Source organism: Spea bombifrons, chromosome 4 (assembly GCF_027358695.1).
Source record: "Spea bombifrons isolate aSpeBom1 chromosome 4, aSpeBom1.2.pri, whole genome shotgun sequence".
Lineage (NCBI taxonomy): Eukaryota > Metazoa > Chordata > Amphibia > Anura > Pelobatidae > Spea > Spea bombifrons.
Genome location: NC_071090.1, coordinates 113490530 through 113514566, shown reverse-complemented (window position 1 = coordinate 113514566; position 24037 = coordinate 113490530). Strand labels below are relative to the sequence as shown.

At 48.1% G+C, this 24037-nt stretch overlaps 45 non-coding genes across 45 annotated transcripts; all 45 read left to right on the top strand.

Moving 5' to 3' along the window:
* Positions 1-753: 753 nt before the first annotated feature.
* TRNAG-GCC (transfer RNA glycine (anticodon GCC)) lies at positions 754-824 on the top strand. Its single transcript has one exon. It is a non-coding gene; the product is annotated as a tRNA-Gly (tRNA).
* A 141-nt stretch (positions 825-965) lies between these two features.
* On the top strand, positions 966-1038 carry TRNAM-CAU (transfer RNA methionine (anticodon CAU)). Its single transcript has one exon. It is a non-coding gene; the product is annotated as a tRNA-Met (tRNA).
* Positions 1039-1138: 100 nt separating this feature from the next.
* Positions 1139-1212, top strand: TRNAI-AAU (transfer RNA isoleucine (anticodon AAU)). Its single transcript has one exon. It is a non-coding gene; the product is annotated as a tRNA-Ile (tRNA).
* Positions 1213-2079: 867 nt separating this feature from the next.
* Positions 2080-2150, top strand: TRNAG-GCC (transfer RNA glycine (anticodon GCC)). The gene has a single exon. It is a non-coding gene; the product is annotated as a tRNA-Gly (tRNA).
* Positions 2151-2291: 141 nt separating this feature from the next.
* TRNAM-CAU (transfer RNA methionine (anticodon CAU)) lies at positions 2292-2364 on the top strand. The gene has a single exon. It is a non-coding gene; the product is annotated as a tRNA-Met (tRNA).
* Positions 2365-3405: 1041 nt separating this feature from the next.
* TRNAG-GCC (transfer RNA glycine (anticodon GCC)) lies at positions 3406-3476 on the top strand. Its single transcript has one exon. It is a non-coding gene; the product is annotated as a tRNA-Gly (tRNA).
* Positions 3477-3617: 141 nt separating this feature from the next.
* On the top strand, positions 3618-3690 carry TRNAM-CAU (transfer RNA methionine (anticodon CAU)). Its single transcript has one exon. It is a non-coding gene; the product is annotated as a tRNA-Met (tRNA).
* Positions 3691-4731: 1041 nt separating this feature from the next.
* On the top strand, positions 4732-4802 carry TRNAG-GCC (transfer RNA glycine (anticodon GCC)). Its single transcript has one exon. It is a non-coding gene; the product is annotated as a tRNA-Gly (tRNA).
* Positions 4803-4943: 141 nt separating this feature from the next.
* On the top strand, positions 4944-5016 carry TRNAM-CAU (transfer RNA methionine (anticodon CAU)). Its single transcript has one exon. It is a non-coding gene; the product is annotated as a tRNA-Met (tRNA).
* A 100-nt stretch (positions 5017-5116) lies between these two features.
* On the top strand, positions 5117-5190 carry TRNAI-AAU (transfer RNA isoleucine (anticodon AAU)). Its single transcript has one exon. It is a non-coding gene; the product is annotated as a tRNA-Ile (tRNA).
* An 867-nt stretch (positions 5191-6057) lies between these two features.
* Positions 6058-6128, top strand: TRNAG-GCC (transfer RNA glycine (anticodon GCC)). The gene has a single exon. It is a non-coding gene; the product is annotated as a tRNA-Gly (tRNA).
* Positions 6129-6269: 141 nt separating this feature from the next.
* TRNAM-CAU (transfer RNA methionine (anticodon CAU)) lies at positions 6270-6342 on the top strand. Its single transcript has one exon. It is a non-coding gene; the product is annotated as a tRNA-Met (tRNA).
* A 1041-nt stretch (positions 6343-7383) lies between these two features.
* On the top strand, positions 7384-7454 carry TRNAG-GCC (transfer RNA glycine (anticodon GCC)). The gene has a single exon. It is a non-coding gene; the product is annotated as a tRNA-Gly (tRNA).
* Positions 7455-7595: 141 nt separating this feature from the next.
* Positions 7596-7668, top strand: TRNAM-CAU (transfer RNA methionine (anticodon CAU)). The gene has a single exon. It is a non-coding gene; the product is annotated as a tRNA-Met (tRNA).
* A 100-nt stretch (positions 7669-7768) lies between these two features.
* TRNAI-AAU (transfer RNA isoleucine (anticodon AAU)) lies at positions 7769-7842 on the top strand. Its single transcript has one exon. It is a non-coding gene; the product is annotated as a tRNA-Ile (tRNA).
* An 867-nt stretch (positions 7843-8709) lies between these two features.
* On the top strand, positions 8710-8780 carry TRNAG-GCC (transfer RNA glycine (anticodon GCC)). Its single transcript has one exon. It is a non-coding gene; the product is annotated as a tRNA-Gly (tRNA).
* A 141-nt stretch (positions 8781-8921) lies between these two features.
* Positions 8922-8994, top strand: TRNAM-CAU (transfer RNA methionine (anticodon CAU)). The gene has a single exon. It is a non-coding gene; the product is annotated as a tRNA-Met (tRNA).
* A 100-nt stretch (positions 8995-9094) lies between these two features.
* On the top strand, positions 9095-9168 carry TRNAI-AAU (transfer RNA isoleucine (anticodon AAU)). Its single transcript has one exon. It is a non-coding gene; the product is annotated as a tRNA-Ile (tRNA).
* Positions 9169-10035: 867 nt separating this feature from the next.
* Positions 10036-10106, top strand: TRNAG-GCC (transfer RNA glycine (anticodon GCC)). Its single transcript has one exon. It is a non-coding gene; the product is annotated as a tRNA-Gly (tRNA).
* A 314-nt stretch (positions 10107-10420) lies between these two features.
* On the top strand, positions 10421-10494 carry TRNAI-AAU (transfer RNA isoleucine (anticodon AAU)). The gene has a single exon. It is a non-coding gene; the product is annotated as a tRNA-Ile (tRNA).
* An 867-nt stretch (positions 10495-11361) lies between these two features.
* Positions 11362-11432, top strand: TRNAG-GCC (transfer RNA glycine (anticodon GCC)). Its single transcript has one exon. It is a non-coding gene; the product is annotated as a tRNA-Gly (tRNA).
* A 314-nt stretch (positions 11433-11746) lies between these two features.
* Positions 11747-11820, top strand: TRNAI-AAU (transfer RNA isoleucine (anticodon AAU)). Its single transcript has one exon. It is a non-coding gene; the product is annotated as a tRNA-Ile (tRNA).
* An 867-nt stretch (positions 11821-12687) lies between these two features.
* Positions 12688-12758, top strand: TRNAG-GCC (transfer RNA glycine (anticodon GCC)). Its single transcript has one exon. It is a non-coding gene; the product is annotated as a tRNA-Gly (tRNA).
* A 141-nt stretch (positions 12759-12899) lies between these two features.
* On the top strand, positions 12900-12972 carry TRNAM-CAU (transfer RNA methionine (anticodon CAU)). The gene has a single exon. It is a non-coding gene; the product is annotated as a tRNA-Met (tRNA).
* A 1252-nt stretch (positions 12973-14224) lies between these two features.
* TRNAM-CAU (transfer RNA methionine (anticodon CAU)) lies at positions 14225-14297 on the top strand. The gene has a single exon. It is a non-coding gene; the product is annotated as a tRNA-Met (tRNA).
* Positions 14298-14397: 100 nt separating this feature from the next.
* TRNAI-AAU (transfer RNA isoleucine (anticodon AAU)) lies at positions 14398-14471 on the top strand. The gene has a single exon. It is a non-coding gene; the product is annotated as a tRNA-Ile (tRNA).
* Positions 14472-15338: 867 nt separating this feature from the next.
* On the top strand, positions 15339-15409 carry TRNAG-GCC (transfer RNA glycine (anticodon GCC)). Its single transcript has one exon. It is a non-coding gene; the product is annotated as a tRNA-Gly (tRNA).
* A 141-nt stretch (positions 15410-15550) lies between these two features.
* On the top strand, positions 15551-15623 carry TRNAM-CAU (transfer RNA methionine (anticodon CAU)). The gene has a single exon. It is a non-coding gene; the product is annotated as a tRNA-Met (tRNA).
* Positions 15624-15723: 100 nt separating this feature from the next.
* On the top strand, positions 15724-15797 carry TRNAI-AAU (transfer RNA isoleucine (anticodon AAU)). The gene has a single exon. It is a non-coding gene; the product is annotated as a tRNA-Ile (tRNA).
* Positions 15798-16664: 867 nt separating this feature from the next.
* Positions 16665-16735, top strand: TRNAG-GCC (transfer RNA glycine (anticodon GCC)). The gene has a single exon. It is a non-coding gene; the product is annotated as a tRNA-Gly (tRNA).
* Positions 16736-16876: 141 nt separating this feature from the next.
* Positions 16877-16949, top strand: TRNAM-CAU (transfer RNA methionine (anticodon CAU)). Its single transcript has one exon. It is a non-coding gene; the product is annotated as a tRNA-Met (tRNA).
* Positions 16950-17049: 100 nt separating this feature from the next.
* Positions 17050-17123, top strand: TRNAI-AAU (transfer RNA isoleucine (anticodon AAU)). Its single transcript has one exon. It is a non-coding gene; the product is annotated as a tRNA-Ile (tRNA).
* Positions 17124-17990: 867 nt separating this feature from the next.
* Positions 17991-18061, top strand: TRNAG-GCC (transfer RNA glycine (anticodon GCC)). The gene has a single exon. It is a non-coding gene; the product is annotated as a tRNA-Gly (tRNA).
* A 141-nt stretch (positions 18062-18202) lies between these two features.
* On the top strand, positions 18203-18275 carry TRNAM-CAU (transfer RNA methionine (anticodon CAU)). Its single transcript has one exon. It is a non-coding gene; the product is annotated as a tRNA-Met (tRNA).
* A 1040-nt stretch (positions 18276-19315) lies between these two features.
* On the top strand, positions 19316-19386 carry TRNAG-GCC (transfer RNA glycine (anticodon GCC)). The gene has a single exon. It is a non-coding gene; the product is annotated as a tRNA-Gly (tRNA).
* Positions 19387-19527: 141 nt separating this feature from the next.
* Positions 19528-19600, top strand: TRNAM-CAU (transfer RNA methionine (anticodon CAU)). Its single transcript has one exon. It is a non-coding gene; the product is annotated as a tRNA-Met (tRNA).
* A 100-nt stretch (positions 19601-19700) lies between these two features.
* Positions 19701-19774, top strand: TRNAI-AAU (transfer RNA isoleucine (anticodon AAU)). The gene has a single exon. It is a non-coding gene; the product is annotated as a tRNA-Ile (tRNA).
* Positions 19775-20641: 867 nt separating this feature from the next.
* Positions 20642-20712, top strand: TRNAG-GCC (transfer RNA glycine (anticodon GCC)). The gene has a single exon. It is a non-coding gene; the product is annotated as a tRNA-Gly (tRNA).
* Positions 20713-20853: 141 nt separating this feature from the next.
* On the top strand, positions 20854-20926 carry TRNAM-CAU (transfer RNA methionine (anticodon CAU)). Its single transcript has one exon. It is a non-coding gene; the product is annotated as a tRNA-Met (tRNA).
* Positions 20927-21026: 100 nt separating this feature from the next.
* On the top strand, positions 21027-21100 carry TRNAI-AAU (transfer RNA isoleucine (anticodon AAU)). Its single transcript has one exon. It is a non-coding gene; the product is annotated as a tRNA-Ile (tRNA).
* Positions 21101-21967: 867 nt separating this feature from the next.
* Positions 21968-22038, top strand: TRNAG-GCC (transfer RNA glycine (anticodon GCC)). The gene has a single exon. It is a non-coding gene; the product is annotated as a tRNA-Gly (tRNA).
* A 141-nt stretch (positions 22039-22179) lies between these two features.
* On the top strand, positions 22180-22252 carry TRNAM-CAU (transfer RNA methionine (anticodon CAU)). Its single transcript has one exon. It is a non-coding gene; the product is annotated as a tRNA-Met (tRNA).
* Positions 22253-22352: 100 nt separating this feature from the next.
* On the top strand, positions 22353-22426 carry TRNAI-AAU (transfer RNA isoleucine (anticodon AAU)). The gene has a single exon. It is a non-coding gene; the product is annotated as a tRNA-Ile (tRNA).
* Positions 22427-23512: 1086 nt separating this feature from the next.
* On the top strand, positions 23513-23585 carry TRNAM-CAU (transfer RNA methionine (anticodon CAU)). Its single transcript has one exon. It is a non-coding gene; the product is annotated as a tRNA-Met (tRNA).
* A 100-nt stretch (positions 23586-23685) lies between these two features.
* Positions 23686-23759, top strand: TRNAI-AAU (transfer RNA isoleucine (anticodon AAU)). The gene has a single exon. It is a non-coding gene; the product is annotated as a tRNA-Ile (tRNA).
* Positions 23760-24037: the final 278 nt, after the last annotated feature.

Below are 24037 nucleotides of genomic sequence, written 5' to 3'. Positions count from 1 at the left end.
TACATCCGCTGATTGCTGGCTGGTATTTAGAGGCGGCGGTGTCTCGATTTTTCTGCACGTATGTTATTTGTTTCCGTGAACACAGGAGGCATTAACGGTGGATTCTCTTTAAACATTCAATATCCTTCAAACTCTGGTGTGTGCACCATTGGTCTAAGGTCTAGAAAGAAAAGGGGGTGACGTTATAAATGATCTTGTTTCTTTACACATAGATACAGGAGACATTTTTTGGCAGCTAAGAACAGTTCGGCATATCTAAAACGTTTGCAGGGAAGCCGTCCCGCTTATCTACTATCTTTTGAGTCAAGTAAAGCTTTCCAGTGTTGATTGTACGGCGCTGAACTCGTGGTTTTAGCATAATAAAGCAAGCCGCGCCCGAACAGGGACTTGAACCCTGGACCCTCAGATTAAAAGTCTGGTGCTCTACCGACTGAGCTATCCAGGCTCGCTGTGCATGAGGCTTGGGCCAGACCTGAAGCTGGCTATCAGTCACAGAGTTGGTCCACGTGCACTTACTTTACATCTAGGACACCTTGAGTTTCTGGTTGACAACCAATTTCTCAATGTCGGTCTCATAATCTGAAGGTCGAGAGTCAGGTCCTCACACAGGGCACGCTTCTTTTACAGCTACACGTATAAGCAACTAACTGATTGATCCCCCAACCACCGCTTCCATAACTTTCTGGTCAGGGGGAGAAATCTTCTTTCCGACCACTCGAATCTCTATGGATTTTCAAGTCGGCCGTTGCAGATGCATTGGTGGTTCAGTGGTAGAATTCTCGCCTGCCACGCGGGAGGCCCGGGTTCGATTCCCGGCCAATGCAAGCTTCCTTTTAGAGCATTGGTAAAACAGGTCCCTGGACAAGCAGGGTTGCCTTTTACCCACGCTGAAGGAAATGTGTCATTTACTATGTTGCAACGCGTCACGTATGAAGAGCTTCAGCAACCGGCGCCAGCCAGCGTTTGCCTTGTTAGCGCAGTAGGTAGCGCGTCAGTCTCATAATCTGAAGGTCGTGAGTTCGACCCTCATACAGGGCATGCTTGTTTTACAGCTTGAGACTGTTGATAGCTGATGCCAAACGTTCATTTACTATGGAGTGTTTTCCACGGTCCTCTGTTGCGCCGAGCCTGCCGACGTGGCCGGTTAGCTCAGTTGGTTAGAGCGTGGTGCTAATAACGCCAAGGTCGCGGGTTCGATCCCCGTACGGGCCATGCTGTTTTGCCTATGTTTCTGCAAATGAAATGACTCCCTTATTTGCATGATGCATTGTATAGATACCACTATATCCGTTATTCAGGAAATGTCTGGACGTCTGTGCGTTACCGTACATCCGCGGATTGCTGGCTGGTGTTTAGAGGCGGCGGTGTCTCGATTTTTCTGCACGTATGTTATTTGTTTCCGTGAACACAGGAGGCATTAACGGTGGATTCTCTTTAAACATTCAATATCCTTCAAACTCTGGTGTGTGCACCATTGGTCTAAGGTCTAGAAAGAAAAGGGGGTGACGTTATAAATGATCTTGTTTCTTTACACATAGATACAGGAGACATTTTTTGGCAGCTAAGAACAGTTCGGCATATCTAAAACGTTTGCAGGGAAGCCGTCCCGCTTATCTACTATCTTTTGAGTCAAGTAAAGCTTTCCAGTGTTGATTGTACGGCGCTGAACTCGTGGTTTTAGCATAATAAAGCAAGCAGCGCCCGAACAGGGACTTGAACCCTGGACCCTCAGATTAAAAGTCTGATGCTCTACCGACTGAGCTATCCAGGATCGCTGTGCATGAGGCTTGGGCCAGACCTGAAGCTGGCTATCAGTCACAGAGTTGGTCCACGTGCACTTACTTTACATCTAGGACACCTTGAGTTTCTGGTTGACAACCAATTTCTCAATGTCGGTCTCATAATCTGAAGGTCGAGAGTCAGGTCCTCACACAGGGCACGCTTCTTTTACAGCTACACGTATAAGCAACTAACTGATTGATCCCCCAACCACCGCTTCCATAACTTTCTGGTCAGGGGGAGAAATCTTCTTTCCGACCACTCGAATCTCTATGGATTTTCAAGTCGGCCATTGCAGATGCATTGGTGGTTCAGTGGTAGAATTCTCGCCTGCCACGCGGGAGGCCCGGGTTCGATTCCCGGCCAATGCAAGCTTCCTTTTAGAGCATTGGTAAAACAGGTCCCTGGACAAGCAGGGTTGCCTTTTACCCACGCTGAAGGAAATGTGTCATTTACTATGTTGCAACGCGTCACGTATGAAGAGCTTCAGCAACCGGCGCCAGCCAGCGTTTGCCTTGTTAGCGCAGTAGGTAGCGCGTCAGTCTCATAATCTGAAGGTCGTGAGTTCGACCCTCATACAGGGCATGCTTGTTTTACAGCTTGAGACTGTTGATAGCTGATGCCAAACGTTCATTTACTATGGAGTTTTTTCCACGGTCCTCTGTTGCGCCGAGCCTGCCGACGTGGCCGGTTAGCTCAGTTGGTTAGAGCGTGGTGCTAATAACGCCAAGGTCGCGGGTTCGATCCCTGTACGGGCCATGCTGTTTTGCCTATGTTTCTGCAAATGAAATGACTCCCTTATTTGCATGATGCATTGTATAGATACCACTATATCCGTTATTCAGGAAATGTCTGGACATCTGTGCGTTACCGTACATCCGCTGATTGCTGGCTGGTATTTAGAGGCGGCGGTGTCTCGATTTTTCTGCACGTATGTTATTTGTTTCCGTGAACACAGGAGGCATTAACGGTGGATTCTCTTTAAACATTCAATATCCTTCAAACTCTGGTGTGTGCACCATTGGTCTAAGGTCTAGAAAGAAAAGGGGGTGACGTTATAAATGATCTTGTTTCTTTACACATAGATACAGGAGACATTTTTTGGCAGCTAAGAACAGTTCGGCATATCTAAAACGTTTGCAGGGAAGCCGTCCCGCTTATCTACTATCTTTTGAGTCAAGTAAAGCTTTCCAGTGTTGATTGTACGGCGCTGAACTCGTGGTTTTAGCATAATAAAGCAAGCAGCGCCCGAACAGGGACTTGAACCCTGGACCCTCAGATTAAAAGTCTGGTGCTCTACCGACTGAGCTATCCAGGCTCGCTGTGCATGAGGCTTGGGCCAGACCTGAAGCTGGCTATCAGTCACAGAGTTGGTCCACGTGCACTTACTTTACATCTAGGACACCTTGAGTTTCTGGTTGACAACCAATTTCTCAATGTCGGTCTCATAATCTGAAGGTCGAGAGTCAGGTCCTCACACAGGGCACGCTTCTTTTACAGCTACACGTATAAGCAACTAACTGATTGATCCCCCAACCACCGCTTCCATAACTTTCTGGTCAGGGGGAGAAATCTTCTTTCCGACCACTCGAATCTCTATGGATTTTCAAGTCGGCCGTTGCAGATGCATTGGTGGTTCAGTGGTAGAATTCTCGCCTGCCACGCGGGAGGCCCGGGTTCGATTCCCGGCCAATGCAAGCTTCCTTTTAGAGCATTGGTAAAACAGGTCCCTGGACAAGCAGGGTTGCCTTTTACCCACGCTGAAGGAAATGTGTCATTTACTATGTTGCAACGCGTCACGTATGAAGAGCTTCAGCAACCGGCGCCAGCCAGCGTTTGCCTTGTTAGCGCAGTAGGTAGCGCGTCAGTCTCATAATCTGAAGGTCGTGAGTTCGACCCTCATACAGGGCATGCTTGTTTTACAGCTTGAGACTGTTGATAGCTGATGCCAAACGTTCATTTACTATGGAGTTTTTTCCACAGTCCTCTGTTGCGCCGAGCCTGCCGACGTGGCCGGTTAGCTCAGTTGGTTAGAGTGTGGTGCTAATAACGCCAAGGTCGCGGGTTCGATCCCCGTACGGGCCATGCTGTTTTGCCTATGTTTCTGCAAATGAAATGACTCCCTTATTTGCATGATGCATTGTATAGATACCACTATATCCGTTATTCAGGAAATGTCTGGACATCTGTGCGTTACCGTACATCCGCTGATTGCTGGCTGGTGTTTAGAGGCGGCGGTGTCTCGATTTTTCTGCACGTATGTTATTTGTTTCCGTGAACACAGGAGGCATTAACGGTGGATTCTCTTTAAACATTCAATATCCTTCAAACTCTGGTGTGTGCACCATTGGTCTAAGGTCTAGAAAGAAAAGGGGGTGACGTTATAAATGATCTTGTTTCTTTACACATAGATACAGGAGACATTTTTTGGCAGCTAAGAACAGTTCGGCATATCTAAAACGTTTGCAGGGAAGCCGTCCCGCTTATCTACTATCTTTTGAGTCAAGTAAAGCTTTCCAGTGTTGATTGTACGGCGCTGAACTCGTGGTTTTAGCATAATAAAGCAAGCAGCGCCCGAACAGGGACTTGAACCCTGGACCCTCAGATTAAAAGTCTGATGCTCTACCGACTGAGCTATCCAGGATCGCTGTGCATGAGGCTTGGGCCAGACCTGAAGCTGGCTATCAGTCACAGAGTTGGTCCACGTGCACTTACTTTACATCTAGGACACCTTGAGTTTCTGGTTGACAACCAATTTCTCAATGTCGGTCTCATAATCTGAAGGTCGAGAGTCAGGTCCTCACACAGGGCACGCTTCTTTTACAGCTACACGTATAAGCAACTAACTGATTGATCCCCCAACCACCGCTTCCATAACTTTCTGGTCAGGGGGAGAAATCTTCTTTCCGACCACTCGAATCTCTATGGATTTTCAAGTCGACCATTGCGGATGCATTGGTGGTTCAGTGGTAGAATTCTCGCCTGCCACGCGGGAGGCCCGGGTTCGATTCCCGGCCAATGCAAGCTTCCTTTTAGAGCATTGGTAAAACAGGTCCCTGGACAAGCAGGGTTGCCTTTTACCCACGCTGAAGGAAATGTGTCATTTACTATGTTGCAACGCGTCACGTATGAAGAGCTTCAGCAACCGGCGCCAGCCAGCGTTTGCCTTGTTAGCGCAGTAGGTAGCGCGTCAGTCTCATAATCTGAAGGTCGTGAGTTCGACCCTCATACAGGGCATGCTTGTTTTACAGCTTGAGACTGTTGATAGCTGATGCCAAACGTTCATTTACTATGGAGTTTTTTCCACTGTCCTCTGTTGCGCCGAGCCTGCTGACGTGGCCGGTTAGCTCAGTTGGTTAGAGCGTGGTGCTAATAACGCCAAGGTCGCGGGTTCGATCCCCGTACGGGCCATGCTGTTTTGCCTATGTTTCTGCAAATGAAATGACTCCCTTATTTGCATGATGCATTGTATAGATACCACTATATCCGTTATTCAGGAAATGTCTGGACATCTGTGCGTTACCGTACATCCGCTGATTGCTGGCTGGTGTTTAGAGGCGGCGGTGTCTCGATTTTTCTGCACGTATGTTATTTGTTTCCGTGAACACAGGAGGCATTAACGGTGGATTCTCTTTAAACATTCAATATCCTTCAAACTCTGGTGTGTGCACCATTGGTCTAAGGTCTAGAAAGAAAAGGGGGTGACGTTATAAATGATCTTGTTTCTTTACACATAGATACGGGAGACATTTTTTGGCAGCTAAGAACAGTTCGGCATATCTAAAACGTTTGCAGGGAAGCCGTCCCGCTTATCTACTATCTTTTGAGTCAAGTAAAGCTTTCCAGTGTTGATTGTACGGCGCTGAACTCGTGGTTTTAGCATAATAAAGCAAGCAGCGCCCGAACAGGGACTTGAACCCTGGACCCTCAGATTAAAAGTCTGATGCTCTACCGACTGAGCTATCCAGGCTCGCTGTGCATGAGGCTTGGGCCAGACCTGAAGCTGGCTATCAGTCACAGAGTTGGTCCACGTGCACTTACTTTACATCTAGGACACCTTGAGTTTCTGGTTGACAACCAATTTCTCAATGTCGGTCTCATAATCTGAAGGTCGAGAGTCAGGTCCTCACACAGGGCACGCTTCTTTTACAGCTACACGTATAAGCAACTAACTGATTGATCCCCCAACCACCGCTTCCATAACTTTCTGGTCAGGGGGAGAAATCTTCTTTCCGACCACTCGAATCTCTATGGATTTTCAAGTCGGCCGTTGCAGATGCATTGGTGGTTCAGTGGTAGAATTCTCGCCTGCCACGCGGGAGGCCCGGGTTCGATTCCCGGCCAATGCAAGCTTCCTTTTAGAGCATTGGTAAAACAGGTCCCTGGACAAGCAGGGTTGCCTTTTACCCACGCTGAAGGAAATGTGTCATTTACTATGTTGCAACGCGTCACGTATGAAGAGCTTCAGCAACCGGCGCCAGCCAGCGTTTGCCTTGTTAGCGCAGTAGGTAGCGCGTCAGTCTCATAATCTGAAGGTCGTGAGTTCGACCCTCATACAGGGCATGCTTGTTTTACAGCTTGAGACTGTTGATAGCTGATGCCAAACGTTCATTTACTATGGAGTTTTTTCCACAGTCCTCTGTTGCGCCGAGCCTGCCGACGTGGCCGGTTAGCTCAGTTGGTTAGAGTGTGGTGCTAATAACGCCAAGGTCGCGGGTTCGATCCCCGTACGGGCCATGCTGTTTTGCCTATGTTTCTGCAAATGAAATGACTCCCTTATTTGCATGATGCATTGTATAGATACCACTATATCCGTTATTCAGGAAATGTCTGGACATCTGTGCGTTACCGTACATCCGCTGATTGCTGGCTGGTGTTTAGAGGCGGCGGTGTCTCGATTTTTCTGCACGTATGTTATTTGTTTCCGTGAACACAGGAGGCATTAACGGTGGATTCTCTTTAAACATTCAATATCCTTCAAACTCTGGTGTGTGCACCATTGGTCTAAGGTCTAGAAAGAAAAGGGGGTGACGTTATAAATGATCTTGTTTCTTTACACATAGATACAGGAGACATTTTTTGGCAGCTAAGAACAGTTCGGCATATCTAAAACGTTTGCAGGGAAGCCGTCCCGCTTATCTACTATCTTTTGAGTCAAGTAAAGCTTTCCAGTGTTGATTGTACGGCGCTGAACTCGTGGTTTTAGCATAATAAAGCAAGCAGCGCCCGAACAGGGACTTGAACCCTGGACCCTCAGATTAAAAGTCTGATGCTCTACCGACTGAGCTATCCAGGATCGCTGTGCATGAGGCTTGGGCCAGACCTGAAGCTGGCTATCAGTCACAGAGTTGGTCCACGTGCACTTACTTTACATCTAGGACACCTTGAGTTTCTGGTTGACAACCAATTTCTCAATGTCGGTCTCATAATCTGAAGGTCGAGAGTCAGGTCCTCACACAGGGCACGCTTCTTTTACAGCTACACGTATAAGCAACTAACTGATTGATCCCCCAACCACCGCTTCCATAACTTTCTGGTCAGGGGGAGAAATCTTCTTTCCGACCACTCGAATCTCTATGGATTTTCAAGTCGACCATTGCGGATGCATTGGTGGTTCAGTGGTAGAATTCTCGCCTGCCACGCGGGAGGCCCGGGTTCGATTCCCGGCCAATGCAAGCTTCCTTTTAGAGCATTGGTAAAACAGGTCCCTGGACAAGCAGGGTTGCCTTTTACCCACGCTGAAGGAAATGTGTCATTTACTATGTTGCAACGCGTCACGTATGAAGAGCTTCAGCAACCGGCGCCAGCCAGCGTTTGCCTTGTTAGCGCAGTAGGTAGCGCGTCAGTCTCATAATCTGAAGGTCGTGAGTTCGACCCTCATACAGGGCATGCTTGTTTTACAGCTTGAGACTGTTGATAGCTGATGCCAAACGTTCATTTACTATGGAGTTTTTTCCACTGTCCTCTGTTGCGCCGAGCCTGCTGACGTGGCCGGTTAGCTCAGTTGGTTAGAGCGTGGTGCTAATAACGCCAAGGTCGCGGGTTCGATCCCCGTACGGGCCATGCTGTTTTGCCTATGTTTCTGCAAATGAAATGACTCCCTTATTTGCATGATGCATTGTATAGATACCACTATATCCGTTATTCAGGAAATGTCTGGACATCTGTGCGTTACCGTACATCCGCTGATTGCTGGCTGGTGTTTAGAGGCGGCGGTGTCTCGATTTTTCTGCACGTATGTTATTTGTTTCCGTGAACACAGGAGGCATTAACGGTGGATTCTCTTTAAACATTCAATATCCTTCAAACTCTGGTGTGTGCACCATTGGTCTAAGGTCTAGAAAGAAAAGGGGGTGACGTTATAAATGATCTTGTTTCTTTACACATAGATACGGGAGACATTTTTTGGCAGCTAAGAACAGTTCGGCATATCTAAAACGTTTGCAGGGAAGCCGTCCCGCTTATCTACTATCTTTTGAGTCAAGTAAAGCTTTCCAGTGTTGATTGTACGGCGCTGAACTCGTGGTTTTAGCATAATAAAGCAAGCAGCGCCCGAACAGGGACTTGAACCCTGGACCCTCAGATTAAAAGTCTGATGCTCTACCGACTGAGCTATCCAGGCTCGCTGTGCATGAGGCTTGGGCCAGACCTGAAGCTGGCTATCAGTCACAGAGTTGGTCCACGTGCACTTACTTTACATCTAGGACACCTTGAGTTTCTGGTTGACAACCAATTTCTCAATGTCGGTCTCATAATCTGAAGGTCGAGAGTCAGGTCCTCACACAGGGCACGCTTCTTTTACAGCTACACGTATAAGCAACTAACTGATTGATCCCCCAACCACCGCTTCCATAACTTTCTGGTCAGGGGGAGAAATCTTCTTTCCGACCACTCGAATCTCTATGGATTTTCAAGTCGGCCGTTGCCGATGCATTGGTGGTTCAGTGGTAGAATTCTCGCCTGCCACGCGGGAGGCCCGGGTTCGATTCCCGGCCAATGCAAGCTTCCTTTTAGAGCATTGGTAAAACAGGTCCCTGGACAAGCAGGGTTGCCTTTTACCCACGCTGAAGGAAATGTGTCATTTACTATGTTGCAACGCGTCACGTATGAAGAGCTTCAGCAACCGGCGCCAGCCAGCGTTTGCCTTGTTAGCGCAGTAGGTAGCGCGTCAGTCTCATAATCTGAAGGTCGTGAGTTCGACCCTCATACAGGGCATGCTTGTTTTACAGCTTGAGACTGTTGATAGCTGATGCCAAACGTTCATTTACTATGGAGTGTTTTCCACGGTCCTCTGTTGCGCCAAGCCTGCCGACGTGGCCGGTTAGCTCAGTTGGTTAGAGCGTGGTGCTAATAACGCCAAGGTCGCGGGTTCGATCCCCGTACGGGCCATGCTGTTTTGCCTATGTTTCTGCAAATGAAATGACTCCCTTATTTGCATGATGCATTGTATAGATACCACTATATCCGTTATTCAGGAAATGTCTGGACATCTGTGCGTTACCGTACATCCGCTGATTGCTGGCTGGTGTTTAGAGGCGGCGGTGTCTCGATTTTTCTGCACGTATGTTATTTGTTTCCGTGAACACAGGAGGCATTAACGGTGGATTCTCTTTAAACATTCAATATCCTTCAAACTCTGGTGTGTGCACCATTGGTCTAAGGTCTAGAAAGAAAAGGGGGTGACGTTATAAATGATCTTGTTTCTTTACACATAGATACAGGAGACATTTTTTGGCAGCTAAGAACAGTTCGGCATATCTAAAACGTTTGCAGGGAAGCCGTCCCGCTTATCTACTATCTTTTGAGTCAAGTAAAGCTTTCCAGTGTTGATTGTACGGCGCTGAACTCGTGGTTTTAGCATAATAAAGCAAGCAGCGCCCGAACAGGGACTTGAACCCTGGACCCTCAGATTAAAAGTCTGATGCTCTACCGACTGAGCTATCCAGGCTCGCTGTGCATGAGGCTTGGGCCAGACCTGAAGCTGGCTATCAGTCACAGAGTTGGTCCACGTGCACTTACTTTACATCTAGGACACCTTGAGTTTCTGGTTGACAACCAATTTCTCAATGTCGGTCTCATAATCTGAAGGTCGAGAGTCAGGTCCTCACACAGGGCACGCTTCTTTTACAGCTACACGTATAAGCAACTAACTGATTGATCCCCCAACCACCGCTTCCATAACTTTCTGGTCAGGGGGAGAAATCTTCTTTCCGACCACTCGAATCTCTATGGATTTTCAAGTCGGCCGTTGCAGATGCATTGGTGGTTCAGTGGTAGAATTCTCGCCTGCCACGCGGGAGGCCCGGGTTCGATTCCCGGCCAATGCAAGCTTCCTTTTAGAGCATTGGTAAAACAGGTCCCTGGACAAGCAGGGTTGCCTTTTACCCACGCTGAAGGAAATGTGTCATTTACTATGTTGCAACGCGTCACGTATGAAGAGCTTCAGCAACCGGCGCCAGCCAGCGTTTGCCTTGTTAGCGCAGTAGGTAGCGCGTCAGTCTCATAATCTGAAGGTCGTGAGTTCGCCCCTCATACAGGGCATGCTTGTTTTACAGCTTGAGACTGTTGATAGCTGATGCCAAACGTTCATTTACTATGGAGTTTTTTCCACGGTCCTCTGTTGCGCCGAGCCTGCCGACGTGGCCGGTTAGCTCAGTTGGTTAGAGCGTGGTGCTAATAACGCCAAGGTCGCGGGTTCGATCCCCGTACGGGCCATGCTGTTTTGCCTATGTTTCTGCAAATGAAATGACTCCCTTATTTGCATGATGCATTGTATAGATACCACTATATCCGTTATTCAGGAAATGTCTGGACGTCTGTGCGTTACCGTACATCCGCTGATTGCTGGCTGGTGTTTAGAGGCGGCGGTGTATCGATTTTTCTGCACGTATGTTATTTGTTTCCGTGAACACAGGAGGCATTAACGGTGGATTCTCTTTAAACATTCAATATCCTTCAAACTCTGGTGTGTGCACCATTGGTCTAAGGTCTAGAAAGAAAAGGGGGTGACGTTATAAATGATCTTGTTTCTTTACACATAGATACGGGAGACATTTTTTGGCAGGTAAGAACCATTCGGCATATCTAAAACGTTTGCAGGGAAGCCGTCCCGCTTATCTACTATCTTTTGAGTCAAGTAAAGCTTTCCAGTGTTGATTGTACGGCACTGAACTCGTGGTTTTAGCATAATAAAGCAAGCAGCGCCCGAACAGGGACTTGAACCCTGGACCCTCAGATTAAAAGTCTGATGCTCTACCGACTGAGCTATCCAGGCTCGCTGTGCATGAGGCTTGGGCCAGACCTGAAGCTGGCTATCAGTCACAGAGTTGGTCCACGTGCACTTACTTTACATCTAGGACACCTTGAGTTTCTGGTTGACAACCAATTTCTCAATGTCGGTCTCATAATCTGAAGGTCGAGAGTCAGGTCCTCACACAGGGCACGCTTCTTTTACAGCTACACGTATAAGCAACTAACTGATTGATCCCCCAACCACCGCTTCCATAACTTTCTGGTCAGGGGGAGAAATCTTCTTTCCGACCACTCGAATCTCTATGGATTTTCAAGTCGGCCGTTGCAGATGCATTGGTGGTTCAGTGGTAGAATTCTCGCCTGCCACGCGGGAGGCCCGGGTTCGATTCCCGGCCAATGCAAGCTTCCTTTTAGAGCATTGGTAAAACAGGTCCCTGGACAAGCAGGGTTGCCTTTTACCCACGCTGAAGGAAATGTGTCATTTACTATGTTGCAACGCGTCACGTATGAAGAGCTTCAGCAACCGGCGCCAGCCAGCGTTTGCCTTGTTAGCGCAGTAGGTAGCGCGTCAGTCTCATAATCTGAAGGTCGTGAGTTCGCCCCTCATACAGGGCATGCTTGTTTTACAGCTTGAGACTGTTGATAGCTGATGCCAAACGTTCATTTACTATGGAGTTTTTTCCACGGTCCTCTGTTGCGCCGAGCCTGCCGACGTGGCCGGTTAGCTCAGTTGGTTAGAGCGTGGTGCTAATAACGCCAAGGTCGCGGGTTCGATCCCCGTACGGGCCATGCTGTTTTGCCTATGTTTCTGCAAATGAAATGACTCCCTTATTTGCATGATGCATTGTATAGATACCACTATATCCGTTATTCAGGAAATGTCTGGACGTCTGTGCGTTACCGTACATCCGCGGATTGCTGGCTGGTGTTTAGAGGCGGCGGTGTATCGATTTTTCTGCACGTATGTTATTTGTTTCCGTGAACACAGGAGGCATTAACGGTGGATTCTCTTTAAACATTCAATATCCTTCAAACTCTGGTGTGTGCACCATTGGTCTAAGGTCTAGAAAGAAAAGGGGGTGACGTTATAAATGATCTTGTTTCTTTACACATAGATACGGGAGACATTTTTTGGCAGGTAAGAACCATTCGGCATATCTAAAACGTTTGCAGGGAAGCCGTCCCGCTTATCTACTATCTTTTGAGTCAAGTAAAGCTTTCCAGTGTTGATTGTACGGCACTGAACTCGTGGTTTTAGCATAATAAAGCAAGCAGCGCCCGAACAGGGACTTGAACCCTGGACCCTCAGATTAAAAGTCTGATGCTCTACCGACTGAGCTATCCAGGCTCGCTGTGCATGAGGCTTGGGCCAGACCTGAAGCTGGCTATCAGTCACAGAGTTGGTCCACGTGCACTTACTTTACATCTAGGACACCTTGAGTTTCTGGTTGACAACCAATTTCTCAATGTCGGTCTCATAATCTGAAGGTCGAGAGTCAGGTCCTCACACAGGGCACGCTTCTTTTACAGCTACACGTATAAGCAACTAACTGATTGATCCCCCAACCACCGCTTCCATAACTTTCTGGTCAGGGGGAGAAATCTTCTTTCCGACCACTCGAATCTCTATGGATTTTCAAGTCGACCGTTGCAGATGCATTGGTGGTTCAGTGGTAGAATTCTCGCCTGCCACGCGGGAGGCCCGGGTTCGATTCCCGGCCAATGCAAGCTTCCTTTTAGAGCATTGGTAAAACAGGTCCCTGGACAAGCAGGGTTGCCTTTTACCCACGCTGAAGGAAATGTGTCATTTACTATGTTGCAACGCGTCACGTATGAAGAGCTTCAGCAACCGGCGCCAGCCAGCGTTTGCCTTGTTAGCGCAGTAGGTAGCGCGTCAGTCTCATAATCTGAAGGTCGTGAGTTCGACCCTCATACAGGGCATGCTTGTTTTACAGCTTGAGACTGTTGATAGCTGATGCCAAACGTTCATTTACTATGGAGTTTTTTCCACGGTCCTCTGTTGCGCCGAGCCTGCCGGTTGGCCGGTTAGCTCAGTTGGTTAGAGCGTGGTGCTAATAACGCCAAGGTCGTGGGTTCGATCCCCGTACGGGCCATGCTGTTTTGCCTATGTTTCTGCAAATGAAATGACTCCCTTATTTGCATGATGCATTGTATAGATACCACTATATCCGTTATTCAGGAAATGTCTGGACATCTGTGCGTTACCGTACATCCGCGGATTGCTGGCTGGTGTTTAGAGGCGGCGGTGTCTCGATTTTTCTGCACGTATGTTATTTGTTTCCGTGAACACAGGAGGCATTAACGGTGGATTCTCTTTAAACATTCAATATCCTTCAAACTCTGGTGTGTGCACCATTGGTCTAAGGTCTAGAAAGAAAAGGGGGTGACGTTATAAATGACCTTGTTTCTTTACACATAGATACGGGAGACATTTTTTGGCAGGTAAGAACCGTTCGGCATATCTAAAACGTTTGCAGGGAAGCCGTCCCGCTTATCTACTATCTTTTGAGTCAAGTAAAGCTTTCCAGTGTTGATTGTACGGCGCTGAACTCGTGGTTTTAGCATAATAAAGCAAGCAGCGCCCGAACAGGGACTTGAACCCTGGACCCTCAGATTAAAAGTCTGATGCTCTACCGACTGAGCTATCCAGGCTCGCTGTGCATGAGGCTTGGGCCTGACCTGAAGCTGGCTATCAGTCACAGAGTTGGTCCACGTGCACTTACTTTACATCTAGGACACCTTGAGTTTCTGGTTGACAACCAATTTCTCAATGTCGGTCTCATAATCTGAAGGTCGAGAGTCAGGTCCTCACACAGGGCACGCTTCTTTTACAGCTACACGTATAAGCAACTAACTGATTGATCCCCCAACCACCGCTTCCATAACTTTCTGGTCAGGGGGAGAAATCTTCTTTCCGACCACTCGAATCTCTATGGATTTTCAAGTCGACAGTTGCAGATGCATTGGTGGTTCAGTGGTAGAATTCTCGCCTGCCACGAGGGAGGCCCGGGTTCGATTCCCGGCCAATGCAAGCTTCCTTTTAGAGCATTGGTAAAACAGGTCCCTGGACAAGCAGGGTTGCCTTTTACCCACGCTGAAGGAAATGTGTCATTTACTATGTTGCAACGCGTCACGTATGAAGAGCTTCAGCAACCGGCGCCAGCCAGCGTTTGCCTTGTTAGCGCAGTAGGTAGCGCGTCAGTCTCATAATCTGAAGGTCGTGAGTTCGACCCTCATACAGGGCATGCTTGTTTTACAGCTTGAGACTGTTGATAGCTGATGCCAAACGTTCATTTACTATGGAGTTTTTTCCACGGTCCTCTGTTGCGCCGAGCCTGCCGACGTGGCCGGTTAGCTCAGTTGGTTAGAGCGTGGTGCTAATAACGCCAAGGTCGCGGGTTCGATCCCCGTACGGGCCATGCTGTTTTGCCTATGTTTCTGCAAATGAAATGACTCCCTTATTTGCATGATGCATTGTATAGATACCACTATATCCGTTATTCAGGAAATGTCTGGACGTCTGTGCGTTACCGTACATCCGCGGATTGCTGGCTGGTGTTTAGAGGCGGCGGTGTCTCGATTTTTCTGCACGTATGTTATTTGTTTCCGTGAACACAGGAGGCATTAACGGTGGATTCTCTTTAAACATTCAATATCCTTCAAACTCTGGTGTGTGCACCATTGGTCTAAGGTCTAGAAAGAAAAGGGGGTGACGTTATAAATGATCTTGTTTCTTTACACATAGATACAGGAGACATTTTTTGGCAGCTAAGAACAGTTCGGCATATCTAAAACGTTTGCAGGGAAGCCGTCCCGCTTATCTACTATCTTTTGAGTCAAGTAAAGCTTTCCAGTGTTGATTGTACGGCGCTGAACTCGTGGTTTTAGCATAATAAAGCAAGCAGCGCCCGAACAGGGACTTGAACCCTGGACCCTCAGATTAAAAGTCTGATGCTCTACCGACTGAGCTATCCAGGCTCGCTGTGCATGAGGCTTGGGCCAGACCTGAAGCTGGCTATCAGTCACAGAGTTGGTCCACGTGCACTTACTTTACATCTAGGACACCTTGAGTTTCTGGTTGACAACCAATTTCTCAATGTCGGTCTCATAATCTGAAGGTCGAGAGTCAGGTCCTCACACAGGGCACGCTTCTTTTACAGCTACACGTATAAGCAACTAACTGATTGATCCCCCAACCACCGCTTCCATAACTTTCTGGTCAGGGGGAGAAATCTTCTTTCCGACCACTCGAATCTCTATGGATTTTCAAGTCGACCGTTGCAGATGCATTGGTGGTTCAGTGGTAGAATTCTCGCCTGCCACGCGGGAGGCCCGGGTTCGATTCCCGGCCAATGCAAGCTTCCTTTTAGAGCATTGGTAAAACAGGTCCCTGGACAAGCAGGGTTGCCTTTTACCCACGCTGAAGGAAATGTGTCATTTACTATGTTGCAAAGCGTCACGTATGAAGAGCTTCAGCAACCGGCGCCAGCCAGCGTTTGCCTTGTTAGCGCAGTAGGTAGCGCGTCAGTCTCATAATCTGAAGGTCGTGAGTTCGACCCTCATACAGGGCATGCTTGTTTTACAGCTTGAGACTGTTGATAGCTGATGCCAAACGTTCATTTACTATGGAGTGTTTTCCACGGTCCTCTGTTGCGCCAAGCCTGCCGACGTGGCCGGTTAGCTCAGTTGGTTAGAGCGTGGTGCTAATAACGCCAAGGTCGCGGGTTCGATCCCCGTACGGGCCATGATGTTTTGCCTATGTTTCTGCAAATGAAATGACTCCCTTATTTGCATGATGCATTGTATAGATACCACTATATCCGTTATTCAGGAAATGTCTGGACATCTGTGCGTTACCGTACATCCGCTGATTGCTGGCTGGTGTTTAGAGGCGGCGGTGTCTCGATTTTTCTGCACGTATGTTATTTGTTTCCGTGAACACAGGAGGCATTAACGGTGGATTCTCTTTAAACATTCAATATCCTTCAAACTCTGGTGTGTGCACCATTGGTCTAAGGTCTAGAAAGAAAAGGGGGTGACGTTATAAATGATCTTGTTTCTTTACACATAGATACAGGAGACATTTTTTGGCAGCTAAGAACAGTTCGGCATATCTAAAACGTTTGCAGGGAAGCCGTCCCGCTTATCTACTATCTTTTGAGTCAAGTAAAGCTTTCCAGTGTTGATTGTACGGCGCTGAACTCGTGGTTTTAGCATAATAAAGCAAGCCGACCCCAAACAGGGACTTGAACCCTGGACCCTCAGATTAAAAGTCTGGTGCTCTACCGACTGAGCTATCCAGGCTCGCTGTGCATGAGGCTAGGGCCAGACCTGAAGCTGGCTATCAGTCACAGAGTTGGTCCACGTGCACTTACTTTACATCTAGGACACCTTGAGTTTCTGGTTGACAACCAATTTCTCAATGTCGGTCTCATAATCTGAAGGTCGAGAGTCAGGTCCTCACACAGGGCACGCTTCTTTTACAGCTACACGTATAAGCAACTAACTGATTGATCCCCCAACCACCGCTTCCATAACTTTCTGGTCAGGGGGAGAAATCTTCTTTCCGACCACTCGAATCTCTATGGATTTTCAAGTCGGCCGTTGCAGATGCATTGGTGGTTCAGTGGTAGAATTCTCGCCTGCCACGCGGGAGGCCCGGGTTCGATTCCCGGCCAATGCAAGCTTCCTTTTAGAGCATTGGTAAAACAGGTCCCTGGACAAGCAGGGTTGCCTTTTACCCACGCTGAAGGAAATGTGTCATTTACTATGTTGCAACGCGTCACGTATGAAGAGCTTCAGCAACCGGCGCCAGCCAGCGTTTGCCTTGTTAGCGCAGTAGGTAGCGCGTCAGTCTCATAATCTGAAGGTCGTGAGTTCGACCCTCATACAGGGCATGCTTGTTTTACAGCTTGAGACTGTTGATAGCTGATGCCAAACGTTCATTTACTATGGAGTGTTTTCCACGGTCCTCTGTTGCGCCGAGCCTGCCGACGTGGCCGGTTAGCTCAGTTGGTTAGAGCGTGGTGCTAATAACGCCAAGGTCGCGGGTTCGATCCCCGTACGGGCCATGCTGTTTTGCCTATGTTTCTGCAAATGAAATGACTCCCTTATTTGCATGATGCATTGTATAGATACCACTATATCCGTTATTCAGGAAATGTCTGGACGTCTGTGCGTTACCGTACATCCGCGGATTGCTGGCTGGTGTTTAGAGGCGGCGGTGTCTCGATTTTTCTGCACGTATGTTATTTGTTTCCGTGAACACAGGAGGCATTAACGGTGGATTCTCTTTAAACATTCAATATCCTTCAAACTCTGGTGTGTGCACCATTGGTCTAAGGTCTAGAAAGAAAAGGGGGTGACGTTATAAATGATCTTGTTTCTTTACACATAGATACGGGAGACATTTTTTGGCAGGTAAGAACCATTCGGCATATCTAAAACGTTTGCAGGGAAGCCGTCCCGCTTATCTACTATCTTTTGAGTCAAGTAAAGCTTTCCAGTGTTGATTGTACGGCACTGAACTCGTGGTTTTAGCATAATAAAGCAAGCAGCGCCCAAACAGGGACTTGAACCCTGGACCCTCAGATTAAAAGTCTGATGCTCTACCGACTGAGCTATCCAGGCTCGCTGTGCATGAGGCTTGGGCCAGACCTGAAGCTGGCTATCAGTCACAGAGTTGGTCCACGTGCACTTACTTTACATCTAGGACACCTTGAGTTTCTGGTTGACAACCAATTTCTCAATGTCGGTCTCATAATCTGAAGGTCGAGAGTCAGGTCCTCACACAGGGCACGCTTCTTTTACAGCTACACGTATAAGCAACTAACTGATTGATCCCCCAACCACCGCTTCCATAACTTTCTGGTCAGGGGGAAAAATCTTCTTTCCGACCACTCGAATCTCTATGGATTTTCAAGTCGACCGTTGCAGATGCATTGGTGGTTCAGTGGTAGAATTCTCGCCTGCCACGCGGGAGGCCCGGGTTCGATTCCCGGCCAATGCAAGCTTCCTTTTAGAGCATTGGTAAAACAGGTCCCTGGGCAAGCAGGGTTGCCTTTTACCCACGCTGAAGGAAATGTGTCATTTACTATGTTGCAACGCGTCACGTATGAAGAGCTTCAGCAACCGGCGCCAGCCAGCGTTTGCCTTGTTAGCGCAGTAGGTAGCGCGTCAGTCTCATAATCTGAAGGTCGTGAGTTCGACCCTCATACAGGGCATGCTTGTTTTACAGCTTGAGACTGTTGATAGCTGATGCCAAACGTTCATTTACTATGGAGTTTTTTCCACGGTCCTCTGTTGCGCCGAGCCTGCCGGTTGGCCGGTTAGCTCAGTTGGTTAGAGCGTGGTGCTAATAACGCCAAGGTCGTGGGTTCGATCCCCGTACGGGCCATGCTGTTTTGCCTATGTTTCTGCAAATGAAATGACTCCCTTATTTGCATGATGCATTGTATAGATACCACTATATCCGTTATTCAGGAAATGTCTGGACATCTGTGCGTTACCGTACATCCGCGGATTGCTGGCTGGTGTTTAGAGGCGGCGGTGTCTCGATTTTTCTGCACGTATGTTATTTGTTTCCGTGAACACAGGAGGCATTAACGGTGGATTCTCTTTAAACATTCAATATCCTTCAAACTCTGGTGTGTGCACCATTGGTCTAAGGTCTAGAAAGAAAAGGGGGTGACGTTATAAATGACCTTGTTTCTTTACACATAGATACGGGAGACATTTTTTGGCAGGTAAGAACCGTTCGGCATATCTAAAACGTTTGCAGGGAAGCCGTCCCGCTTATCTACTATCTTTTGAGTCAAGTAAAGCTTTCCAGTGTTGATTGTACGGCGCTGAACTCGTGGTTTTAGCATAATAAAACAAGCAGCGCCCGAACAGGGACTTGAACCCTGGACCCTCAGATTAAAAGTCTGATGCTCTACCGACTGAGCTATCCAGGCTCGCTGTGCATGAGGCTTGGGCCTGACCTGAAGCTGGCTATCAGTCACAGAGTTGGTCCACGTGCACTTACTTTACATCTAGGACACCTTGAGTTTCTGGTTGACAACCAATTTCTCAATGTCGGTCTCATAATCTGAAGGTCGAGAGTCAGGTCCTCACACAGGGCACGCTTCTTTTACAGCTACACGTATAAGCAACTAACTGATTGATCCCCCAACCACCGCTTCCATAACTTTCTGGTCAGGGGGAGAAATCTTCTTTCCGACCACTCGAATCTCTATGGATTTTCAAGTCGACCGTTGCAGATGCATTGGTGGTTCAGTGGTAGAATTCTCGCCTGCCACGCGGGAGGCCCGGGTTCGATTCCCGGCCAATGCAAGCTTCCTTTTAGAGCATTGGTAAAACAGGTCCCTGGACAAGCAGGGTTGCCTTTTACCCACGCTGAAGGAAATGTGTCATTTACTATGTTGCAACGCGTCACGTATGAAGAGCTTCAGCAACCGGCGCCAGCCAGCGTTTGCCTTGTTAGCGCAGTAGGTAGCGCGTCAGTCTCATAATCTGAAGGTCGTGAGTTCGACCCTCATACAGGGCATGCTTGTTTTACAGCTTGAGACTGTTGATAGCTGATGCCAAACGTTCATTTACTATGGAGTTTTTTCCACGGTCCTCTGTTGCGCCGAGCCTGCCGACGTGGCCGGTTAGCTCAGTTGGTTAGAGCGTGGTGCTAATAACGCCAAGGTCGCGGGTTCGATCCCCGTACGGGCCATGCTGTTTTGCCTATGTTTCTGCAAATGAAATGACTCCCTTATTTGCATGATGCATTGTATAGATACCACTATATCCGTTATTCAGGAAATGTCTGGACGTCTGTGCGTTACCGTACATCCGCGGATTGCTGGCTGGTGTTTAGAGGCGGCGGTGTCTCGATTTTTCTGCACGTATGTTATTTGTTTCCGTGAACACAGGAGGCATTAACGGTGGATTCTCTTTAAACATTCAATATCCTTCAAACTCTGGTGTGTGCACCATTGGTCTAAGGTCTAGAAAGAAAAGGGGGTGACGTTATAAATGATCTTGTTTCTTTACACATAGATACAGGAGACATTTTTTGGCAGCTAAGAACAGTTCGGCATATCTAAAACGTTTGCAGGGAAGCCGTCCCGCTTATCTACTATCTTTTGAGTCAAGTAAAGCTTTCCAGTGTTGATTGTACGGCGCTGAACTCGTGGTTTTAGCATAATAAAGCAAGCAGCGCCCGAACAGGGACTTGAACCCTGGACCCTCAGATTAAAAGTCTGATGCTCTACCGACTGAGCTATCCAGGCTCGCTGTGCATGAGGCTTGGGCCAGACCTGAAGCTGGCTATCAGTCACAGAGTTGGTCCACGTGCACTTACTTTACATCTAGGACACCTTGAGTTTCTGGTTGACAACCAATTTCTCAATGTCGGTCTCATAATCTGAAGGTCGAGAGTCAGGTCCTCACACAGGGCACGCTTCTTTTACAGCTACACGTATAAGCAACTAACTGATTGATCCCCCAACCACCGCTTCCATAACTTTCTGGTCAGGGGGAGAAATCTTCTTTCCGACCACTCGAATCTCTATGGATTTTCAAGTCGACCGTTGCAGATGCATTGGTGGTTCAGTGGTAGAATTCTCGCCTGCCACGCGGGAGGCCCGGGTTCGATTCCCGGCCAATGCAAGCTTCCTTTTAGAGCATTGGTAAAACAGGTCCCTGGACAAGCAGGGTTGCCTTTTACCCACGCTGAAGGAAATGTGTCATTTACTATGTTGCAAAGCGTCACGTATGAAGAGCTTCAGCAACCGGCGCCAGCCAGCGTTTGCCTTGTTAGCGCAGTAGGTAGCGCGTCAGTCTCATAATCTGAAGGTCGTGAGTTCGACCCTCATACAGGGCATGCTTGTTTTACAGCTTGAGACTGTTGATAGCTGATGCCAAACGTTCATTTACTATGGAGTGTTTTCCACGGTCCTCTGTTGCGCCAAGCCTGCCGACGTGGCCGGTTAGCTCAGTTGGTTAGAGCGTGGTGCTAATAACGCCAAGGTCGCGGGTTCGATCCCCGTACGGGCCATGATGTTTTGCCTATGTTTCTGCAAATGAAATGACTCCCTTATTTGCATGATGCATTGTATAGATACCACTATATCCGTTATTCAGGAAATGTCTGGACATCTGTGCGTTACCGTACATCCGCTGATTGCTGGCTGGTGTTTAGAGGCGGCGGTGTCTCGATTTTTCTGCACGTATGTTATTTGTTTCCGTGAACACAGGAGGCATTAACGGTGGATTCTCTTTAAACATTCAATATCCTTCAAACTCTGGTGTGTGCACCATTGGTCTAAGGTCTAGAAAGAAAAGGGGGTGACGTTATAAATGATCTTGTTTCTTTACACATAGATACAGGAGACATTTTTTGGCAGCTAAGAACAGTTCGGCATATCTAAAACGTTTGCAGGGAAGCCGTCCCGCTTATCTACTATCTTTTGAGTCAAGTAAAGCTTTCCAGTGTTGATTGTACGGCGCTGAACTCGTGGTTTTAGCATAATAAAGCAAGCCGACCCCAAACAGGGACTTGAACCCTGGACCCTCAGATTAAAAGTCTGGTGCTCTACCGACTGAGCTATCCAGGCTCGCTGTGCATGAGGCTTGGGCCAGACCTGAAGCTGGCTATCAGTCACAGAGTTGGTCCACGTGCACTTACTTTACATCTAGGACACCTTGAGTTTCTGGTTGACAACCAATTTCTCAATGTCGGTCTCATAATCTGAAGGTCGAGAGTCAGGTCCTCACACAGGGCACGCTTCTTTTACAGCTACACGTATAAGCAACTAACTGATTGATCCCCCAACCACCGCTTCCATAACTTTCTGGTCAGGGGGAGAAATCTTCTTTCCGACCACTCGAATCTCTATGGATTTTCAAGTCGGCCGTTGCAGATGCATTGGTGGTTCAGTGGTAGAATTCTCGCCTGCCACGCGGGAGGCCCGGGTTCGATTCCCGGCCAATGCAAGCTTCCTTTTAGAGCATTGGTAAAACAGGTCCCTGGACAAGCAGGGTTGCCTTTTACCCACGCTGAAGGAAATGTGTCATTTACTATGTTGCAACGCGTCACGTATGAAGAGCTTCAGCAACCGGCGCCAGCCAGCGTTTGCCTTGTTAGCGCAGTAGGTAGCGCGTCAGTCTCATAATCTGAAGGTCGTGAGTTCGACCCTCATACAGGGCATGCTTGTTTTACAGCTTGAGACTGTTGATAGCTGATGCCAAACGTTCATTTACTATGGAGTGTTTTCCACGGTCCTCTGTTGCGCCGAGCCTGCCGACGTGGCCGGTTAGCTCAGTTGGTTAGAGCGTGGTGCTAATAACGCCAAGGTCGCGGGTTCGATCCCCGTACGGGCCATGCTGTTTTGCCTATGTTTCTGCAAATGAAATGACTCCCTTATTTGCATGATGCATTGTATAGATACCACTATATCCGTTATTCAGGAAATGTCTGGACGTCTGTGCGTTACCGTACATCCGCGGATTGCTGGCTGGTGTTTAGAGGCGGCGGTGTCTCGATTTTTCTGCACGTATGTTATTTGTTTCCGTGAACACAGGAGGCATTAACGGTGGATTCTCTTTAAACATTCAATATCCTTCAAACTCTGGTGTGTGCACCATTGGTCTAAGGTCTAGAAAGAAAAGGGGGTGACGTTATAAATGATCTTGTTTCTTTACACATAGATACGGGAGACATTTTTTGGCAGGTAAGAACCATTCGGCATATCTAAAACGTTTGCAGGGAAGCCGTCCCGCTTATCTACTATCTTTTGAGTCAAGTAAAGCTTTCCAGTGTTGATTGTACGGCGCTGAACTCGTGGTTTTAGCATAATAAAGCAAGCAGCACCCGAACAGGGACTTGAACCCTGGACCCTCAGATTAAAAGTCTGATGCTCTACCGACTGAGCTATCCAGGCTCGCTGTGCATGAGGCTTGGGCCAGACCTGAAGCTGGCTATCAGCCACAGAGTTGGTCCACGTGCACTTACTTTACATCTAGGACACCTTGAGTTTCTGGTTGACAACCAATTTCTCAATGTCGGTCTCATAATCTGAAGGTCGAGAGTCAGGTCCTCACACAGGGCACGCTTCTTTTACAGCTACACGTATAAGCAACTAACTGATTGATCCCCCAACCACCGCTTCCATAACTTTCTGGTCAGGGGGAGAAATCTTCTTTCCGACCACTCGAATCTCTATGGATTTTCAAGTCGACCGTTGCAGATGCATTGGTGGTTCAGTGGTAGAATTCTCGCCTGCCACGCGGGAGGCCCGGTTCGATTCCCGGCCAATGCAAGCTTCCTTTTAGAGCATTGGTAAAACAGGTCCCTGGACAAGCAGGGTTGCCTTTTACCCACGCTGAAGGAAATGTGTCATTTACTATGTTGCAACGCGTCACGTATGAAGAGCTTCAGCAACCGGCGCCAGCCAGCCAGCCAGCGTTTGCCTTGTTAGCGCAGTAGGTAGCGCGTCAGTCTCATAATCTGAAGGTCGTGAGTTCGACCCTCATACAGGGCATGCTTGTTTTACAGCTTGAGACTGTTGATAGCTGATGCCAAACGTTCATTTACTATGGAGTTTTTTCCACGGTCCTCTGTTGCGCCGAACCTGCCGACGTGGCCGGTTAGCTCAGTTGGTTAGAGCGTGGTGCTAATAACGCCAAGGTCGCGGGTTCGATCCCCGTACGGGCCATGCTGTTTTGCCTATGTTTCTGCAAATGAAATGACTCCCTTATTTGCATGATGCATTGTATAGATACCACTATATCCGTTATTCAGGAAATGTCTGGACATCTGTGCGTTACCGTACATCCGCTGATTGCTGGCTGGTGTTTAGAGGCGGCGGTGTCTCGATTTTTCTGCACGTATGTTATTTGTTTCCGTGAACACAGGAGGCATTAACGGTGGATTCTCTTTAAACATTCAATATCCTTCAAACTCTGGTGTGTGCACCATTGGTCTAAGGTCTAG